General features: G+C 39.0%; 1 protein-coding gene across 1 annotated transcript in view; it reads left to right on the top strand.

Annotated features, from left to right (window-relative positions):
* The first annotated feature begins 9559 nt into the window (after positions 1-9559).
* LOC118443507 (uncharacterized) overlaps positions 9560-16972 on the top strand; it is a 63480-nt gene continuing 56067 nt past the window's right edge. The window contains exon 1 of the mRNA XM_035870595.2: positions 9560-11949. The gene's annotated coding sequence lies outside the window, so the exon portion shown is untranslated. The remainder of the gene's footprint in view (positions 11950-16972) is intronic.

Here is a 16972-nt window from a genome sequence, read left to right as displayed (position 1 = left end):
TGTTTGTATTCTCGAAAATGTATATAAATCAAATAGTTGAATTCATAGAGGAGGTAAGTTTGCCAGTCACGCTAAGAAGATTGAAAAACGATCGTGGCAACGATCGAGAGACCGACAGTTTGAAAAGAAACAAGACGGGTGAGTTTGCTCGATCTCTTGGATCGTAAATCAGGAGAACTGGCGAGGACGCGAGTTTGTGCGCGACGAATAACGTATCGAAAGGAAACTTATTTATCAACGAAAGAAACAGGAGAACGATCACTATTACATCCGCGCACGGTAGCGCGTCAAATGTCAAGCATTCCCGACGTGGCTATGGTGCCTTAGAAAAGGGACGGAAAAGATTTTCCCTCCTTGGATGTTTTCGATGGCGCACCCTCTTCGATCGGGCTACAAACGATATACAGGGTGATGCATTTTAATGGAAATCCATGAACTTTATATATATATATAAAAGACGAGTACAATGGATTCATTCAATTTTTTTTCTTCAATATACAACGCGAGAACAATATTTAATATTTTATTATAACGAATACTATAATATTTTGATACAGAAATAATACATAAGTATCAAAAGTTATACTTGCTTGTCCTTTAATCTAATTTAGAATTTATTTTAAATAAAACAAATATTCTGGCCTGTATTAAAGTATGTATATCGAGAAGGAGCGAAGAAAATTGTAGACTACGTTTCATCCTATCGTCATAATCTTTCTCTCTCTCTCCTCTCTTTTTTTTTTCATCATCTCTTTTCTCCCTTCGTCTGTCTGTCTGTCTTTCTAATCTTTTCAATCGGTATCCGAGTATTCGTTACACGCGTGGCACGTACTACTAATTTATGTTCGTGCCTAGAAAGTAAATACGAAGTGGGAATGGAATCGAACGGAACCATACCATAGTACTTTCTTCTTCGAGCATCGCGTGGTTACTTTCTTCGTGAGAACGGTGGACCTTACGAAAAGGTGGCGTCACGGTAGCGGTCATCGAAAAAAAAAAAAAGAAATGAGGAAAGACAAAGAAAAAAAAGAGAACCCAAAAAAAAAAAAGAAAAAGAAAGAAAAAGAAAAAAAAAGAAAAAATAAGGAAAATCGTGAGGGAGAATTCTCGATACGTAGTAGTAACCGATGAGAATTCTCATGATCGACGTCGATAAACGTACTACGTGGGAATAAAATTGAATTTCTTTCAACACTTTTTCGTTTCTTTTATCTTTGAAAATCCTTCTTTGTTCCGAAGTCATTGGATTTTATACGAACTTCAGAAGTGTCGATCGATACGTTCATATTCTTTGTGCGAATAGATATAAAATTAAATATACGTATATTTTACTTATACTATTGTGTTATTGTGTATATGCGTTTACATTATATACGATAAAGGGTGGTTTTCTCTTTCTTTCTCGGTTCTCTCGATTTCAATTCATCGCAGAGTACGCTTCGCCTTCTTACAAGGTGAAACGTTATATGCCAGACGCGTTGTATGGAAATTACTACTCCTTCTTGTTTCACAACTTTTATGGAGCTTCGTCGAGACGTCCACCGAGCGAAATCTTCTCGCGTCGCGTTTCGATGTCTAATGCTTTGAACGATATCTCGTTGAAGGATTTTTCAAACTTATTTCAATAAGCACGTTCTTCCGTCTATTTCCTGAGACGATTTTTAATAATTTGATCGAGGACAAGTCCTTTTTTTCAAAGAAAATAATTGTCATTTAATAAATAAATCCTTTTATATCTAGTTATAATGGAGAATAATTTAACATTCGTCGTTCTATTCCATTTCTTTTGTCAAATCGCAGAAGAGAAAGTAGGGACGACATTAAAGGCGAGAACTTGCCGAAAGAAATAGAAGAAGACGTTCCTTTCCGATTACCAGTTTGTAATTTCACATTTGATAGGGCATAAAAAAAGGGTGATCGCTAACCGAAAAAAGAGATAGAAAATGACAGAGTTAGAGTAGACGAGTGAACGAAGATGAAGAAAGAAGGTGTAGTAGCAACATATGTGTGTGAGAGAGAGAGAGAGAGAGAGAGAGAGAGGGTTACAAGATGCGATATAGATTTTTATGGTAGACGTAAATCTCGCGACGGATGCAAGAAGCGACTAGGAATCGTGAAAGGCGCGGCCAATTCCCTAATGATTCTGATTTATCGCTTCTGGTTTGTTCCGGTAAGCCGTTAACTCCATGACGCGTACCTGGTGTCCCGAAGGCTTTATATACATTACACACGAACACAGGTATATTATAAACGTGTATAGGATCAGTTCCGCGGACATAAAATCCTTCGGTTTCTTACGTCGGCCTACTCATTTGGTTGGAGTTACGCGAAATAAAGTTAATGGGCAGTTAAACAGTGACTATTAACGTACTGAGATAAAGTAAAAGGTATGACGTACGATCGTTCGACAAAATCATCAAGAAAATTGGAATCTTTCGAGGTAAAGACTTGACATCTTTATATCATTTAATTGATAGATTTTTCGAGTTAGACTCCAGTTTTATGGTTGATACTTAGAAAATATAAAAATTACGAAATTAGAATAATTTGACCTGATCTTCTTAAGTGTCCCTTAAGAAGAATGAGTTGGCAAGGTAAAATCGAGGAACGGATTTCGAACGTACGGATCCCACGGGATCTTCACGAAGAAGAACCCTATTCGTATCAGGTATCAGGACAAGAGTGACAATACGTCGGAGATTTTATCTCAAAGGTTAGGGTGTGAATCTTTTAGTCGTGCAAACGATAGTCCTCGTGATATGTTTGATCCTTTAATATGATCTCGTCTAAATCGTCGTTTAATGAAAATATTAAATCTTTTCAACGTTGAAACGAGTTGTAAATTTATCGACATCTCAATAATATTTCTAATCCATGTAAAATGCAATTCAATGTTTGCTATTTATTTTATCACTTTCCTTAGATTTCATTCTCCACGCATAACAGATATTTATTGAAATAGATAATTCGTCCTACGCGTTTAAGTAAACACATAGTGAGATACTCAAAAGTGATGCTTCAAATAGTTAAAGAAAAGAATCTCGTAAAGCTTTTGACGATAGGATTTCTTTGGAATTTCTTGCATTTTCTTTTGTTACAACGTAACGGTTGATCATTGTTCTCCGTTGAATATGTGAGATAATGAGTCGTATGACCTGCCAGGTGTGCAAACTAGAACGATGCTTTTCTTTATTCTCTCGAATAGAAATCCCGATTGAATCGAAATTCTTAGAATAGATTTTAAATGGGTAATACTGAATGTTGAAAAGATTAACAAATTTGACGTAATGATAAGAGAGAAGAAGGAAGGATGGTACGACGAGGTAAAGACGAGAGCTGGACTCTCCTTCTTTGGTGGAGGTAAAGAAAAGAGTGGAAAAGAGAGAAAAAGAGAGAGAGAGAGAGAGAGAGAGAGAGAGAGAGTACTTGGATGGCCGTCGTCGCCCTCGGCGCCGTGGCTTGTTTAATTTTAGGGCATTACGCGCACAGGCGGCAGCTTGGACCGCGACTAAAGGGTTCCATGGCTCGGTATTTGCCGAGATATTATCGCCAAAAGGAAAAAGCGGGGTGGTGGAGAGAGGTAGACGGGTAACGAGGAGGGCGTGACTCTCCTTCGAGCCTCTTTCTATGATGCCTCCGACACCGTTTCACGAATTAGCCTGTCTTTCTTTCACTTGTTTTTTCTTCTTTTTTTCCTTTTTTTTCCTTTTTTTCTTCTCTTCTCTCTCTCTTTCTCTCTCTCTCTCTCTCTCTCACACACAAATTTTTTTTCTCACAACGAAAGGGAAAACGAGAATTCAGAAAGTCTTGCAATCTAGTTATTGTAAGACGAACGTACGAAAGAAAAACGTAGACAAACCGATTGTCCACTTTAATTCGTCCGTGAAAAATTTTCTATTTGTCCTTTTTTTTCAGCGTGAAATTTGCCACTCTTAGGTCGCACTTAAAAATTCAAATTTATCGAGAAACTGGGAAACCACGTGAAACCGGTCGCCATTGTGAGTACGTATGTCTTTCTTCGCATTGCAACGAGGACGACGAGGACGACGAGGACGAGAGTAAAGTGAACAATGAAACTTAGGTGACAATGTGAGTTCTTCGTTGACGAAGAGTAACGAACCTGTGCCAACGAAATTTCTCGATGGAATAATGCGAAATTTCACTCTTGGCTTTTACATGTGTATTTTACATGGTACATATGTATGCATGTATATTCATTATTGAATCTGAAAGTCAATGGCCTCTGTAAAACATATAACAAAGAAGAACCTACATAGAATCGAATCAATACAATTTTTCTTTCGCGATATCCTAGTGGATTTTTTTTTTTTTTTTTTTTACAGGAAATCATGATTGGCCAATATAAAAATTGACAAATAATCGAGAGGGAAGAAGAAGAAGGCTTTCCTTTTGCAGATAAAATATATCAGTACTTTTTTTCTTTCTTGTAAAATAAAATATATACTTCTGGTATATTAATGACGCCTTTTACACTTTCTCACTCGTGCAAGATCGAACGAAATTTCGCTATCTAAATGTATCTTACCATTCGTGAATACATCGATACGATCAACTTTGATTTTAATCTGCGGGTTCGCAAAAGGGAGGAGGTACGACGCGTCCCTGACACATTAATTTACGCGACGCGTATCGAAGCGGCACGATGCTTCGTTCGTTTTATTTTTTCTCTTCTCTTTTTTCTTCTCTTTTCTTTTTTTTATTTTTCTTTTTTTTCTTTCTTCGTTTCATACTTCGATCGGGAATGATAATTAATAAAGTCGCTCGCTCGGTCGTTCCACTGTGTCTTACATACAGTAATATACTACAGTGTATATACTATACACACACATACACACACACACACACATACACACACATATATATATATATATATGAGTAAGCTTATGCATGTTATACGGACGAGACTTGATCGTACACGCGCGTGCATGTACATATGTATGTACATAAGTACGTATATCCGTAGGTGCACCTTCGAGCGACCACGAGCGCGGAAATTACTTGCTTTTTACGAGCGAGTCGCGCGTGCGTTTGCTGCGAATAATCCGACACAAATATCATATCTTTCTCCTTTTTTATTATTTCTTCGAAATGAAAAAGAAGAACGTAATCTCATATTTATATTTCGTAAAAATTCGAATAAATAAATATATGGAAAAAAAACAAAAAAAAAAGAAGACAAACAAAAAAAAGAACAACAAAAGAAAATAAATAAATCCTGACATATTCTCAATCACTTAATCATACGTTCGAAGGAATGATCAATATGCTTAAAGAGGAAACGTGGTCTAATTCTCACGATAAAGATATGATAAAACATCGGAAACATCGAAGGTATGCCTTTGTACTCGATACGATCGATTTCTTCGATGTATGTTACACGATTTCGTAGGTATTAAGTGTCTACCTCACGTACGAGTTACCTACCCAACTGCTTCGAGAGAACAGAGTTCGCGTGCCGAATCGATCGATCATTATCATCGTCTACCATGCAAGTTGTCTATAGTGTTTATGGTTTAATATGTGGAATGCTTAAAGAGAGCTGTACATGTATTTCCAAGTATCGAAAGTGTTGTCGCATTTAATTGATCTTATATATGCCTCGATTAAATTTTAATTTCAATTACGTTTTTCTATATATTTTATTGAAGAAAAGAGAGAGAGAGAGAGAGAGAGAGAGAGAGAGAGAGAGAGAGAGACAGAAGACAGGAAAGGAAAAAAAATCTCCATGGTCACTGTAGACCATGATTATAATTAGAAATCGATGGGAAAGCAGTCATGAAAGAATACAAAATCGATTCAACGATGACCAGTAAATAATAAGAACGACGACGTTCATTTATGCGTTTGCCCTTTCCTGATTATATCACGACCCTGACGCACGCGCACACGTACTCGTTAGATTTGTTTGCGTAGAAACTTATCCACGCGGTGAGCACGATGTTCGATATCGCTAAGAGATATCGGTTATCGATATATCGATTTATTCTCGTGCATATACATACGTACATATACGAGGTAGTCTTTCATAATAGGATGATACGATTGGAGATACAAAACGTTCGTTCGACGTTACTCGAATCATTTTGCATTCTCATCGTCTCGAGAGCTAACTCGGGGACATTGTCCGTAATTATCGTAAAGAAACGAACGAGTAGAACAATGTAAACACGCGTCCATGTTGTTCCCAGTTTACCGCCATCACCACCACCACCACCACCATCACCACCACCATCTAAAACAGCAGTAATACTTACTTAGTGAATATTCATAACGTGACACTTTGTACAGTACGTAACGGTCGGCTCCTAGGGAGAATTAAAATTTCAACGCGTGTCCAAATATTTTCGTGCTGACCGCGCGGTCGGGAAGATCGGTAGAAATGTATCCTGCATTTTAATGGCTCCGCCAAAGAGAGTGAGAAGGGATAAACGGAGGGAGAAGAGAAAATTTATTATATACAAGAGAAGGAAAAATGAAAAACGAAATAAAGAAGGGAAAAAAAAATATTATGAGAAAAGAGAAAGAGAGAAAGAAAAAAGGAAAAAGGATACGAAGAAGGGAACAATAGCAAGAGGAGAAATGGTATATACAATGACAGTTTCACGAGCTTAGTTACGTCGATGCAACGAGCGTGCGTTTAAGTCGATAAAAATCATCGATTTATGTACGGTACACGTGGAAAAGAAAAGGAGAAAAGTGTTGAAAAGTTGAAAAGAGGAGACAACCTGTCGGGACAAAAGTCGAAGAATGTTATTCGACTCGCGTAACCTTTAATGGCGGACACGTACGCGTTAATGTCTGAACGCGAGTAGTCGAGTAAGCTTCGACGTATCGAGTTAGCTACGAGTATCGATGCTTCGGAATACATCCGGTGGTTTAACGTGCTTCGTGAACTTAAAGCATCCCTCTTTGAAAATACGTTATTCATATCTCTCTCTCTCTCTCTCTCTCTCTCTCACTCTCTTTCTCTCGTCGACATCTTAGCCGGTAGCTCAACATAAATTCCATACGGGATATAAGCGTATACTTATATCGAAAACCTCGGTGAACTCGGCAGGTGCTAAGTACACGGCTTATCTACTCGCCTAGGTACGAGTTAGACATGCAATTCGTTCCAAATGAATGCGCTAAAAACACGAATCTTTTCTTGAATCACTCACGATCTTGAAATTGGTAACTTTGGAAGTAAGCATCATCGTTCGTAATCATCGACTCGTTCGTTCGCATTAAAAATAATTGATTTTAAAGTTATTTATCGAAAATTTGATCGACTAATTGATGATCGGATTGAGATTGATCGAACGATTAAACATCTGGAACGAGAAAGAATAATTTCTTCCATGAAAAGATTTAACTTTCGTTTTCTTCGATTCGAACGAAACCTTGCAGAGATTAGTCGAAGCATCTGGTTGTTTTTTCGTTTTTATTTTTTTTTTCTTTTCCTTTTTCATTTTTCAACGACCACGTAGAATACTTTTGGAGAATGGACACGAAATGGCAAGAAATCCTAAGGAGCCGTAAATTTGAGGGTAGATGTGTCCATTCTCGGAAGGAGAGCATGGATAATTGAAGCCGACGCAATTGCGAGAGTTGAGGTGCCGAAACGAGTCTTAAACGGGTTCCAAAGATGAGATAAGAGGGCCATAATACTCGTCGAGATCGATTGCGCTGTGCATATAGAGCGACTCCTTCCAGCATCCTCATATTTTAAGGCTCATTTTGTTATCCCTCTTTATCTTCTCTCTTCATTCTTTTACGGTGGACATTTAACTCGATTCATTAAGAAATTTTCTTCAAATACTATAGATATCTGTTAACTTTTCATCGAAATAATTTCTATGCCTTTCTAATTGATGTGCCACGTTGCGTTCACGGAAAAGAAGAACTATTTCAAAGAAACGAATGAGGAGATTGGATACGAAAAAAGAAAAGAAAGAGAAAAACGTCTGAACGAAAATACCCATAAGTGATGGTAGCGTGGAAAAAAAATTTGGTCACGAACTGACATTCGAAATTCGACGAGCGCTCGTAATTAAGGCACAAGATCGAAACATAATTTGTTCTGAAAGGCTCGCGTAGACATTTTTTCGCTTTTAGTTATTTTTAGAAAACGAGAAAGAGAGCAGGGCGCGTGTCTTTGGAACGGCGGTGCATCGAACTCGAACGATCGGTTGTTCCAAGATTGAGATAAGCGGCTTGCGCCGAAGAAGAAATAAGTACTTTAAGACGGTTCGCATGAACGCTGTGGAGAGAGAGAGAGAGAGAGAGAGAGAGAGAGAGAAAGAATAAGAAAAGAAAAAGAGAGAAAGAGACGTCGTCTCTTCGCCAAGGAAGATGCTGCGATCGTGAGGATATTTTATGCGTGGACCAATGTATTATGCGTTGTGCCAGGTGCATCGTGAACTACTTCTGTGGTCTGTTCTCTCTCTCTCTCTCTCTCTCCCTTCCTCCATCTTTGTTCCTCTTTCTCCTCGATATTAGCTTCCGCGCGAGAAGAGAGAGAGAGAGAGTCTGCTGATAGAGTTTACGGGAGCACGAAATGGCTCAAAGAGGAAACATGATAAAACGGTGTTGCTAGGAACGTTAGAAAGGCGAACGTTACCGTCAAATCCTCTGAAATCTCGGCGAGTGAAATGGAACGGGTCCTTCCTTCGGAGATTAGAACCGAACGTTTTAAATAAGGAGCATGTTATACTGAGATCTCGTTGATACTTATTTACGGCGGATGGATAAGTACCAAGTATAAGACAGACCAGGAAAGCTCACCCTCTTTTATAACTCTCCTACGTTCTTTCACCTTCGTTCTCCCATCTTTCTACAAGGGAACACGCTGCGAATACGAAGGATAGCGGCGACACGAATGCGATAAAGCTAAGAAATATTCCGATTGGATTGAGATTAGATAGGAAATACGTGGATTAGAGGAAGGCGATCTCCGATGTTGCGACAGGAGGTAACCGTGACACGTTCAACTCCAAGTGTCTTGGATATGTTCAACGTCGCGAAGGTGTATCGTCCGATCTGCTAAGCTATAAATTTTGATTTCATATTTTTCTTCCTACAATTTATTTCCCTTTACATGGTAGGTATCGTATCGTGATCACGTCGAGCTTGGAATTTCATCGTGTGGGACTTTATCCTTCAAGAACCTGACGACTAAGAAGAGATATTTCGATTGCAATTTTTTTTCTTCTTTTCTTTTTTTTTTTTGAGAAACTTTTTCTTCTTATCGATATGGCTTTTAAAACGTAACTTTTTCTGCACCCCAAATGAAGGACACGATTGGTTGATAATGAGCCAACATCATCACCAACAGTATCGTTGTCGTCGTCATCATTGGCGTTATCGTTGCCGTCGTCGTCGTCGTCGTCGTCGTCGTTGTTGTCGTCGTCGTCGTCGTCGTCGTCGTCGTCGTCGTCGTCGCCACCGCCACCGCCACCGCCACCGCCACCACCACCACCACCACCACTACTACCGCTGCTGCTGTCTATGCCAGGCTTTGGCCGACGAGCGTCGTCGAGTCAGTGCGACTCGTGATTTCCGTGCGAGCGCCGGCCTCGCGTACGTCGAGACGGTGCCGTGTCTTCTCGGCCGGTCTCTTCCTTTAACGAGAGACACGCGATCAAAAGAAAGAAAGAAAATTTCTATCCAAATATTCGTAAAAAAAAAATAAATAAATAGGAAAGAAAATCAAAACAAATAAACGAACGAACAAAAAAAAATATATATATATAAATATATATATATAAAAAGAAAAAAGAAAGTAAGAAAAGCAATTATCGAGAACAGCAATTTTTTTCGTACATCGTATCGTGAGATGAATGGACCTAAAGAGGATCAGGTGATTCAGGTTGTAGGGAAAATCTATTGATCTTGATAAGATTACAAAGGATAGCTAGCTCTAAATCGATAAAGCTAAAGAAAACGGTTCAGTGATCCTTTTCACGCAAAGAAAGAAAGAGAGAGAGAGAGAGAGAGAGAGAGAGAAGCGTCTGTGCTTTCAGAGAATTTAGATCTATAGAAAGATCGTGGGTGTATGCTGGAAGCTCCTCTCGATCGATTCTTCGAGCGAAGAGACGCGTGGGTGGTAGGATCATCGTGTTAATTGTTAGTGATCACAAAGGGGCCAGTGATCGCGATGTTAACGTTCATCGTCAATTATTAATAAAAAGGAAAAGATTTTCGTTAGCTCATTTGCGAGTGAGGTTAAGGAAAGGTAGACAAGTAGATTGAGACAAGAGAATTAAAATAAAGAAAAAAAAAAATAAAGATAAAAAATGCCTCGATCCTTGACGGGACTCCGTCGAATTGTGTACATTACGAGTTAACGCCTTGCGCGGTCTCCTCGTCGTTTTGAGACGACTTAAGGACTGTCTTTGGGATGGTTACGTAAACGGGCGCCAAGCCGAAAGGTGATTTCTCGTGAAAGAGGAGAAAGAAGATTACCGAAACGCGAATTGGCCAAAAAAGAAAAAAAATTCCACTCTCGTGGGAGCGCGTCAAAAATACTTTCATAAGAGATTTACGAAAGTGTTTGACGTTCATTGAAAAGGAATTAAAAAAAAAAAAAAAAAAAAAGAGAAAAAAAAGAAAAGAAAGGAAAAGAAAAGAAAAGGAAAAAAAAACAAGTCCCATAGGATTAAAGGGAATACCGTATAAAATTCTAGTTAGCGATGAGAAGACGAGAAATCGGCAAACGAGTACGATCGAACGCGAGACGGTAAATCGTCGTCGTTCGTTGCTCGTCAACGTCGTCAATAGATACGTATACGAGACAATCGCTATTATCAGGTGTTTCAGTCTCGGCTCAGAGTCAAGAGCGATAACCTCGTGAGTGTTGGCGAATCGAAGTAAACATAGGAGAGATCGAGATTGCGATCGATTTATCGATCGATCGATCTATCGATTGGCTCGATTCTTCCTCAATGTCGAGTAAAGATCTATTCTCTTTAGGCGAGAAGTAATATCAAAGAAAATTGACCGAGGCTAAGAGAGAATCTTGAAGAGAAAGAGTTTCGAAGGGAAGTCTGGAAGCTATTGATCGGAAGGAAACGTCGTATATCTTGGCAGTAATGCGCACAAATTATGCGTCTTGCGGCTCCGTCGAGCGACGGCCACTGAGAAGAAGCACGGAGTTACGCGTTTACACTTACGGATAATCCATTGGTTTTTTCTCTCTCTCTCTCTCTCTCTCTCTCTCTCTCTTCCTCTCCCTCTTCCTTTTCCACTCCCTCTTATTTTCCTTTCTCTTTTTATCCTCCTCATGCTGCTTTTCAAGATCTTCTTATTATTCTTCGTCCTTTAGCTTTATCCTCCATCTTTTTGGTTGCAGCAGCAGACTTTCGCTCGATCCAAGAACCTCTTCTCTTCTCTTTTCTTCTCTTCTCTTCTCTTCTCTTCTCATCTCTTCTCTTCTCTTCTCTTCGTTTCTTTCTCTTCTTCTCCTTCCTTTCTTCTTTCCCTCGGCCGTCCGTCCAATCGAGCAAGACGTCGCTTCGAGCGCCGTTTATTCGCGAAATTCCACCTTCAACCCCAAGACGCCTCCGCGCCGAGTTCCTATGACGCATTCAAGTTCCTCCGCGAAGATATACCATCGACGGCCACGGATACTTCTTGGTCACTTCGTCTATGCTCTTCGATGAAGAATATAGTTTGTTACGAAACAATCGAGTCGAATAAATTTAATTGTGATTATGGTGCCTTCTTCTAAAGTCAAGTCAAGCAAATCATTAGTGTGAACTATATACGAAGGTTGAATTTTCGCAAAAGTGTTCAATATTAATATCTCGCGAGAAACGTCAAAGAAAAGAAAAAGGAAATTGGACGAGAGGAGGACGAGAAGAGGAAGAATCCTTTCGGAATATATTCACGGAGGGCTGAAGTGCACCTGCGACTCACGTCACGGAATTTCCTCTTTCGTCCACCGTGGTAAGTCCTCTTACGCGGTTCCGCGTTTAATTTGCAGAATTTACCTCGTCGCAGTCGACTCGAAGCCCGGCTCTTCTCGCGGCTAATTGCGTATCATCGTTTTGCCCAAAAAGATAAAGAGAAAGAAAAAGAGATGAGAACGGCGAGCCTGTCTCTTGACTTGAGAATGAGATTCTTGAATCGATCCTTAAAAAAAAAAAGGAAAAAAAAATTACCACGAGTCTTTTGAAATTCTCGTCGTTTTATTTTTTTTTTTTTTTCGACGTATCAAAAGGATTGACGGATTCAAAGTTATTGACTTTGCGATCGAAAGATTATAGAATATTGAAAATAAATCAATAACTTATGCGATACGTCGAAATGAGTGATAGATAAAATCATAAAAAGCCGTAACGCGGTTAGAGATCTTTTCATTCTTGACTTCATTAAGGATAATTGATTACTTTATTGGCAAAAGCGAGTACCAATTAGTCGCGATAATCTAACCTATCTTTTTCTCTCTTTTTTTTGTCTCCTTCTTTCTTTCTCCTTTTTGTTTTATTTTTTTTTTTTACTTTTTGTTTTCTCGCAATTACTTGGAATACGTTAGAATACATTACCACTAATGGCTCTATTCGTGGCTCAGAATTGTAACCACCATTCCAGTTTCCGGTTAAATGCACGGAATAGTAGCACGTTCCGATCAAGTATCCGACTCAGTTTGATTAAGAGTAGGCATTATATTATTTATTTTATACCATTGGCAAAAGTGCGTCGGAACATTAAGCGTAAGTCTCTTGTGAAATCATGCCACCGTTTAAAATCGATCGTTGATCATTCCGTAAGATAAGATCGGCTTTTTTCATTTTCGTCATTCCTGCTCTCCTCGGTCTTTACTCTGTACGTAGTGTGATATAGCCGAACTACGAAGGGAATTTTTCATCGAGACAAATCGAACGTTCGCTATTTAATGTTACATATACATACATATATATATATATATATATATATATATATATATATATAACATTATAGGTGAGTATGTTCGAAAGCCGATCGCATTTCTTACGAAATCGAATATAGTTGCCGCAAGACTACTTATTTTTATACTCGATACTTGACAAAATTCCAACAATGTGTATAAAAACATATGAGATATATATATATGTACACATACATATATTGTATAAAGAAAAAAAGAAAGACGAATTAAACGGGCGTAGTTTGAAAGGGAAGATCAGACATTCTCTTTTTTCTCCCTTTGGATTCACCCTACGAGCAGATCGTGCTCGACCTCTCTACTTGATTTCGATCGAGGTTAAACAAACAGCGACTGGTTCTCACCTTTATCGCGATAATGGCTGTAATTTTGGTAGGTCTCAGGAGCCAAGGATCTTAAACGAAAGACCGAGGGTTGTAAGCGTGTGAGCGTTATGCGCTGACGCGCGCGCGAAACCAAGCGAGTACGTGCCGAGGTCCAGATTGCAGAGGCGTCGCATCCTGATTGCATGGCGTGGTCCTCTCGCGCGACTGCGATTTATTACGAACGAAGAGAGATAGAGAGAGAGAGAGAGAGAGAGAGATAAAGACAAAGAGAGAAACCTGGCACCCCTACTTCTCCTTCTTCTTCCTCCATCTCCTCCTCCTCTTTAGCTTCACAGCATCCACAACCTTAAATAGGCGAGGGGCAACCCTCTCTCGACTTTCTTGATCAACGATGTTCGATAGAACGAGCCGAAGGGATAATGAACTGCATCTTTAAACGGTTCACTTTTTATTTTTCATCGTCCAAAACGATCGGTAAGCTTGTTGTGATACTTGAGAGTATGTTTGGAGTGGTAATCCTTTAGGTGGCAATCTTTACGTTGGATTTATTAGGATGTGGTATCTCTTTTTCTCTCTTTCTATCTTTCTACACTCTGCTTGTACTCCATCAACACCGTGTTTGATCTCTTTAAATAAGTGGATAGACTTTGGGCACGTTGGGGAGATCGTAAAGACAAGATAATTTCGACGGCAAGTTTATTATATCAATTAATTTCTAATTGCTGATTTTACTTATGTATTTGTATCGATGATTTTACTCGTCCTTTCATTATTTCATCCTGTTCGTAGTGAAACAGTGAATGAGTGAGAGTAAGAGAAAAAGAGAGAGAGAGAGAGAGAGAGAGAGAGAGGGAGGGAGGAACGAAGAGAAGATCGCTGATCTTTCAGCTAGACAAACGAATATGTACTGCGGTTTATTGAAGTGCACATCCGACATGCACGTGTCCGGACGTTTCTCGAGCTCCGCATCTCGGGTAGTGCCGAAGCGTAGAATCGTGATGACGGATTTGTTTCTTCGCTCGCGAGCGTGCCTCCATGTAACACGCTTCATTTGCTGTATATATCCATTAACCGACTGGCAAAAATTTTCTTATCCTTTTATCGTACTCATCTATAAGAGCGATCCGATCATTGCAATTAATTATACGTATATAGATACATCTCAGAGATTTCCGGTGCACATCAACGTAAACTATTAGGTATACATAATATTATCTGGTATATTACGTAACTATGTTTCGAATCGGTTTGTCTCTCTTTGATGTTCTTTGAGAAACATGAAATAACTGTTAAATAAACAGTAGATCCTTATCGACGAACTCCAAAAGAAACCAGTCTTCTTTTCGTTCCGGAACTTGAAATGTTTTTTACCAGAAATACGTCGTTCTTCCCACGAACTCACCGTTTTTTCCTTTCTCTCTCTTTCTCTCTCTCTCTCTCTCTTTCTTTCTTTCTTTCTTTCTTTCTCTCTGTGTATGATTAGATCATTAAACTTTGATAAGTTTCGAGCGGAAGTATATTTGTGAGAGGATTTCCTCTCTTTCTCTCTCTCTCTCTCTCTCTCTCTCTCTCTCTCTCTCTCTCTCTTAACTTAAATTTATTTTAACTTCTTACGTAAAACGACTTTAGATACTCTCAGATACAAAAAAGAAAAAAAAAACGCATAACAAACGAACCATAGTATAGAATTATTATACATAATTCATATTCTCAATCAATGAAACGTTTATCGTCGAATTTACTCGTTTACATTGCATTAAATATTCTTCTTTTGCAAATAGAGATTATATTGGCTCGTATCATTGTTTCTTCACGTATAGACGCGTACTAGTTATATGTAGAATAAAAAAAAAAAAAAAAGATGAAAGAAAAAGAAAAAGAAAAAAAAAGAAAAGAAAAGAAACGAAATGAAAAGAAATTCATTATGCAAGACGCACGACGCTCTTTATTTGCAAAAGAAACTGACGGACGTCGAAATTATTTGTCAAACCATTTCGATATCGTGTCTTTGATTATGAAAATCATTCCTATGGAAGTACACTCGTATGGAAACTTTAAGCTTCGAAGATTCTCGCGAGGGTGTAGGACACTACGAGAAGAACTCGTAAAAGCTGTCCATCTAATTTCGACTACGGTCTGAAAAGCGTGGCGGGGAGCTTGTTTAGTCACGTTTGCGTGGCTGAAAAGATATATCGGACTTGTATTCGAGTTCGCGATCGAGCGAGCGTGTCTGAACGGGGGCGTGAGTGAGTAAGAGAGAGAGAGAGAGAGAGAGAGAGAGAGAGAGAGAGAGAGAGAGACGAGACGAAGGGGTGGGGGTAGCTGTGAATGAAGCTAACCACGCACTCTCTCTCCTCTCAATGGAGGTGTCCCCTTCTCCTCGTTCCCGAAGAAGCCACGCTTCGAGTATATTTCCGTTCCGTGTTTATACGCGAATGCGCTTGAAGATCCCGCGGCATTTGAAACGTAGCAGATCTACGCTAAGTTAATATCTCTCCTCCGATCTCAGACCGGAAGCCGGAAAGAAGAGGAGGAAGGAAGTCGAGTCGAGGAAAACGAAAAAGACTAACAACGAAAAGCTTGCCCTCTGCCTGCCCACTGGCTGTCGTCGCCAGATAGGCGGTAACAACTATTTCCAGACACTTGAGATTCTCCTTGCCATTTTATGGCGTTCTAATGACTTTATACGTGGAAAAAAAAGCTATACTACGACTATGATTTTCGAATATATAATTGAACACGCACGTAAATGAGAAAAAGTTCTTTTAATTTTTATCTTAATCTTTGGCGTAATAAAAGTTAATATTCGTGCATCCGTTAGAAAAATTGTATATAAATGATATATAAACGTTTGTTCCATCGAGTTCAGAGACTCTTTCTTGACGCTTAAATTTCAAGCATTCCCTCTTTCTTACAAGAGCAGACTAAAGAGGAAAAGTGAAAGACGGGGAGAAAGAGAGAGAGAGAGAGAGAGAGAGAGAGAGAAGCGTACTTCTTGTGTCTTTCGCGAAGGTGTACTTTAATTTAGTGCTGTGTTTACGTAAATCCCCTTTCAACGTTCTTCCTCTCGAGTTTCTCGTGACACTCCGTGAGATAACCAAGTATAGAGAAAGGCGTCTTCAAAGTGCATCGACTAAGCGCCTCCTTACCCTCTCCCCTTCACCCCTTCGCGAACGTTTATTTTCTCGAGAATTATCTCGGCACTTCAAAGCTTCTAAGCAGCAAACAAGACGACGTAGGTCGAACGATAAAAAGAAGACGATCGATAGTGAAAAAAAAAGTTCGATTAAAAAAAAACGAAGTGGATAAAATGAAAAAAGAAAAAAAGAAATATATATATATATATATATCTCAACTGCAATTTGTCTTCGGAACATTTTAAAGATAGTCGATGCTAATGCATACACCTATCTTTTTTTCTCCGTTCGATATCTCGAAGAAAAGCAGATGTCATTATTTTAGTTAAAAAGTTCCTAGATGCCAAGGCGACAGTAACTAGAAAGAAGACGAAGAAGAAGAAGAAGAAGAAATGTTATTATCCTTATCTTAAGGAACGTTCGATAAAGAATTTTCTGGTCGATAAATGTTTTCTGGTATTTTTCTGTTTCGCCTTCGGTAAAAAAAAAAAAAAAAAAAAGAAAAAAAGAAAAGAAAAGAAAAGAAAAAATAAAACAAAAAAAAAGAGAGGGAGAGAGAACGTCTTCGAGGGAAATTGGCC

This window comes from Vespa mandarinia, chromosome 7 (assembly GCF_050613455.1).
Source record: "Vespa mandarinia isolate Hongniang chromosome 7, ASM5061345v1, whole genome shotgun sequence".
NCBI lineage: Eukaryota > Metazoa > Arthropoda > Insecta > Hymenoptera > Vespidae > Vespa > Vespa mandarinia.
This window is presented reverse-complemented; position numbering and strand designations above follow the sequence as displayed.